We start from the raw sequence: 6152 nt of genomic DNA, 5'->3' as shown, positions 1-6152 counted from the left end.
TCAGGCCCTACTGATGATCAATGAACTGAACCTAAACTAGGAAGTATGCAGGTTATGTCACATTTCAACAATTTTACAATACTTTCAATTACGTCAACCTGTGAGCTGACATATACATATATACAATATATGTATCTACATTTGAAAATATATACTTATGCATAAAGAGTGCTTTATGGAATATAATCCAAAATATGAATTATTGAAAAAGATATTCCTCTACTGTAGAGAAGGGGACAAGAAGTGGGAAACATTCATATTGCACTTACAAGGCCGTAATAAGCTGAAACACCTATAAAAAGGGCCTATTTCCCTCATATATTGACGATTTATAAGTGGCCATGGACAAGACTCACATAGGAGCAGAAGGCATGAAAAATGATGATCTTCATCAATAGAGGGAATATTATTTAAACAATATATCCATTAAAATATTGAATATTCCCTATTAGATTTTATGTTGTACAAAGACCAAGGCAGCATCTTATTTATCTTTCTCCTATAACAAGTAGAATAGTTCTCTGAACATGAAGAAGGCATTTAATAAATGTGTGTTAAATTAAATTGAATCATTTTTTAATTCCTTCCTCTTTCTCTAGTAATATATGAGCAGAAAACAAATCCAATATTTGTGTAGCATCTAGTACAATTCAATTCATTCCTAACACTTTAAATATATTCTGTGATGAAAATAAACATTTTTACTGTATATTATAAATTAAAAACTATTGGTTATCACTCTGCTTATTATTTTTCCCACTGAACATTATAATACTCCAAGAACTTCTATTTAAAATTTAAGCTACATTAGTAAAAAATGAATTGACAGTAGCTCCTGAAAGGATGACAAAGTGCATGTATCATAAGCATCCTATTTTCCAAGTTACTAGTGACTAATTACAAACTATACATCTCATATGGTGGCAGGATAATTATGCAGTAAGCACCCTGTATTTATAGAGTAAATAGCTGGTTATTTCTATCTTTCATGAATACTGGACTCTGAAATACATGATGGCTTATATTTTAATTAGGCAGTCTTGAAATCAACAAGAAAATGATAGACCCCATTCTCCTTTAGTAATAAGAAGGTTAACTTAGCATCTCTCTTGAAATGGCAGACTCTAGCATTCTTTCCTGCCTCTTTTTGGATAGTTTCCTCTCAAAGGGGGAATTATCCAAATATTCAATGTGTTTGGAAGGACAAATAATTGTTAGTTTGTTAAAGTCTTGCTAATTTTATTACTGAAATATCTCTTTTTTATGACCTGAGGTTTATGTCTATCAATGAGGGAAATTTTATTAGGAACAATAAAAGAGTGAAAATTGGGCATTTTGCCCCTAAGAAATAGGCATCTAATTTATATTTTACTCTATTGAATTAACAGTAAAGATCAGTTCCACAAAATGAACCAACACTTCAGTTCAATATGACAACATCTATACTATGTGTTCCACCTCTGTAGGACTCCAGTTCTGCCTAGAAAAGAATATTCAATTTTACATCTCATAGAAGTTGTTTTCTAAATAAGGGTGACTTTTAAAGCTATTAATGAAAGAATTCGGATCAAAACAAATCTCAAAAGAACTAAAAATGGTTACAATGATGGGCTGAATCTTAAAGAATGAAATCCAATCTAACAAGATGAAATCCTTTTCAATAGGATTTATTGGCTGGTAGATAAGGGGATCATTGTATACATAGTTTTAGTTAAAGAATTTGACAAAGTCTCTCATACTATCTTGTGGATAAGATGGAAAGATATGGATTGGCCAATAGTAGAATTAAGTGGATTTGAAACTGATTGAATGGTTAGTTTCAAAGAATAATCATCAGTGGATCAAAGTCAATATAAAAGGCCTCTAAGTGGTTCACCCAGAGAGCAGTCTTTCACACTGTGCTGTTTCAATTTTTATTAGTAATTTGTATAGGAGCCTTTCGATATTAGCTTCTTCCTCACCACAACTAGCACAATGTGTTCCTTAGGAAGGTGACCAGCAACTGATTCAAGATTTTAGTGGGTCCATCTTCTTTTAATTGTAACTCACGAGCCCCCCTTTTTGTGCATATCTTTCCCAGTTAGGTTGTGCACAATTAGCACAAAGCAAAGATATTTGCTAAAATGTAATTACATAATCTCTATCTACAAAATATTCCCTCCATAAACCTATGAGTTCTCTTCCATAACTATACAATATCTTGGAGAAGAATGGGCACACTCTTAGAATAACGGGTGGGGAAGGGATTAGAGAGAGGGAGAGAATTTAGAACTTAAAATTTTAAAAAAGAATATTAAAAAATAAATATACTAGTAAGAGACACATGGAGAATATATTTAACCAAGACAACAAATCTCTGGCATTACAGATGTTTTTGTAGTATTCTCATGTTATTTCTCTTAGATAGAGTTGTCTCTGAAGGATAAGTTTATAATGTGGGCTTCTTGTACTTGTAACTTCCTGAAGCACATTCCCCTCTAGTCAAAACCAGCTCCCTTCTCGTTTCATGGAGCTCACATTATGCAAAACTGTCTCTTGCTTCTATCTTGGACCTGTTGCCTGTTGGAGGAAGTGACTTTCAATGAGCCATTGGTTTTGCTGCTACTCATTTCCTTACATGCTGTCAGATGTCACATTCCATAGAAAAAAGGAAAGCTTGTTAGCTTTTATGTTGAGATAGATATAAAAAGATGCTGGTAGGACAGAACAACTGGCTGAATCTAAGAATAAATATTTAATAGAATAAATGTAAAATCTTACACACTGATGAAAAAATAAACTTCACAAGTACATGATATGGAAGTTGTGATATTAGAGGCTATTAAGAAATTGTTCTGGAAATTTTTCTCACCTAAAAGGTCAATATATGTCAATAATGATCTCAGATGTACATGTCAGAGAATGAGATCTGAAATGAGAATTAGAATTAGAATCCTGAGTATTGGAAAGAAATTCTTACATGTATCCTTTTATTCCTTAGCCCAACTAGCCAGGGAGTGAGAAACTGGACATTACAGGATGACTTTATCTACTTATTTTTAAATTTTTAATAGCTGTTTATTTATGTTATATGCATGGGTAATTTTACAGCATTGACAATTGCCAAACCTTTTGTTCCAATTTTTCCCCTCCTTCCCCCCACCCCCTCCCCTAGATGGCATGATGACCAATACATGTAAAATATGTTAAAGTATAAATTAAATACAAAATAAGTACACATATCTTAACCATTATTTTGTTGTACAAAAATAATCAGACTCTGAAATATTGTACAATTAGCCTGTGAAGGAAATCAAAAATGCAGGCAAGCAAAAATATAGGGATTGGGAATTCTATGTAATGGTTCTTAGTCATCTCCCAGAGCACTTTCGTTGGATGTAGCTGGTTCAGTTCATTACTGCTCCATTGGAACTGATTTGGTTCATCTCGTTACTGAAAATGACTAGGTCCATCAGAATTGATCATCATATAGTATTGTTGTTGAAGTATATAATGATCTCCTGGTCCAGCTCATTTCACTCAGCAAAAAGTTCATGTAAATCTCTCCAGGCCTTTCTGAAATCATCCTGTTGATCATTTCTTACCAAACAATAATATTCCATAATGTTTATATACCACAATTTATTCAGCCATTCTCCAATTGATGAGCATCTATTCAATTTCCAGTTTCTGGCCACTACAAAGAGGGCTGCCACAAACATTCTTGCCACATACAGGTCCATTTCTCTTCTTTAAGATCTCTTTGGGATATAAGCCCAGTAATAACACTGCTGGATGAAAGGGTATGCACAGTTTGATAACTTTTTGAGCATAGTTCCAAATTGCTCTCCAGAATGGTTGGATGTATTCACAATTCTACCAACAATGTATTAATGTCCCTGTTTTCCCACATCCCCTCCAACATTCCACATTATCTTTCCCTGTCATTCTAGCCAGTCTGACAGATATGTAGTGGTATCTCAGAGTTGTCTTAATTTGCATTTCTCTGATTAATAATGACCTGGAGCATCTTTTCATATGGCTAGGAATAGTTTCAATTTCATCATCTGAGAATTGTCTGTTGATATCCTTTGACCATTTATCAATTGGGGAATGGCTTGATTTCTTATAAATTAGATTGTAAAAATGTTTTCCCAGTTTATTGCTTCCCTTCTAATCTTGTCTGCATTAGTTTTGTTTCTACAAAAACTTTTCAATTTGATATAATCAAAATTTTCTATTTTGTGATCATTAATGATCTCTAGTTCTTCTTTGATCATAAATTCCTTCCTCTTCCACAGGTCTGAGAGATAAACTATCCTATGCTGTTCCAATTTATTTATAATCTCATTCTTTTTTTTTTAAATTTTTTTAAATTTAATAGCCTTTTATTTACAGGTTATATGCATGGGTAACTTTACAGCATTAACAATTGCCAAACGTCTTGTTCCAATTTTTCACCTCTTACCCCCCACCTCCTCCCCCAGATGGCAGGATGACCAGTAGATCTTAAATACATTAAAATATAAATTAGATACACAATAAGTATACATGACCAAAACATTATTTTGCTGTACAAAAAGAATCAGACTCTGAAATATTGTACAATTAGCTTGTGAAGGAAATCAAAAATGCAGGTGGGCATAAATATAGGGATTGGGAATTCAATGTAATGGTTTTTAGTCATCTCCTAGAGTTCTTTCTCTGCACATAGCTGGTTCAGTTCATTACTGCTCCATTGGAAATGATTTGGTTGATCTCATTGCTGAGGATGGCCAGGTCCATCAGAACTGGTCATCATATAGTATTGTTGTTGAAGTATATAATGATCTTCTGGTCCTGCTCATTTCACTCAGCATCAGTTCATGTAAGTCTCTCCAGACCTTTCTGAAATCATCCTGTTGGTCATTTCTTACAGAACAGTAATATTCCATAATATTCATATACCACAATTTATTCAGCCATTCTCCAACTAATGGGCATCCATTCAGTTTCCAGTTTCTAGCCACTACAAAAAGGGCTGCCACAAACATTCTTGCACATACAGGTCCTGTCATCTTATTTTTTCCTGTCATCTTAGACAATCTGACAGGTGTGTAGTGGTATCTTAGAGTTGTCTTAATTTGCATTTCTCTGATTAATAATGACTTGGAGCATCTTTTCATATGACTAGAAATAGTTTCAATTTCTTCATTTGAGAATTGTCTGTTCATATCCTTTGACCATTTTTCAATTGGAGAATGGCTTGATTTTTTTATAAATTAGTGTTAATTCTCTATATATTTGGAAATGAGGCCTTTATCAGAACCTTTGACTGTAAAAATATTTTCCCAGTTTATTGCTTCCCTTCTAATCTTGTCTGCATTAGTTTTGTTTGTACAAAAACTTTTCAGTTTGGTATAATCGAAATTTTCTATTTTGTGATCAGTAATGATCTCTAGTTCTGCTTTGGTCATAAAGTCCTTCCCCTTCCACAGGTCTGAGAGGTAAACTATCCTGTGTTCCTCTAATTCATTAATAATTTCATTCTTTATGCCTAGGTCATGAACCCATTTTGACCTTATCTTGGTGTATGGTGTTAAGTGTGGATCAATGCCTAGTTTCTGCCATATTAGTTTCCAATTTTCCCAGCAATTTTTATCAAACAGTAAGTTCTTATCCCAAAAGCTGGGGTCTTTGGGTTTGTCAAAGACTAGGTTGCTATATTTGTTGGCTGTTTTATCCCTTGAACCTACTCTATTCCACTGATCAACTAATCTATTCCTTAGCCAATACCAAATAGTTTTGGTAACTGCTGCTCTATAATATAATTTTAGATCTGGTACAGCTAAGCCACCTTCATTTGATTTTTTTTCATTAATTCCCTTGAAATTCTTGACCTATTGTTTTTCCATATGAATTTTGTTGTTATTTTTTCTAGGTCATTAAAATAGTTTTTTGGGAGTCTGATTGGTATAGCGTATAATCTCATTCTTTATGCCTAGGTCATGAACCCATTTTGACCTTATCTTGGTGTATGGCATTAAGTGTGGGTCAATGCCTAGTTTCTGCCATGCTAATTTCCAATTTTCCAGCAATTTTTGATAAATAGTGACAATCTTATCCTAAAAACTGGGATTCCTCATTACCTACTCTAATTCTTTTAATCTCTTTTTCAACTATTATTGCCAAGG

This window comes from Sarcophilus harrisii, chromosome 3 (genome assembly GCF_902635505.1).
Source record: "Sarcophilus harrisii chromosome 3, mSarHar1.11, whole genome shotgun sequence".
Lineage (NCBI taxonomy): Eukaryota > Metazoa > Chordata > Mammalia > Dasyuromorphia > Dasyuridae > Sarcophilus > Sarcophilus harrisii.
This window is presented reverse-complemented; position numbering follows the sequence as displayed.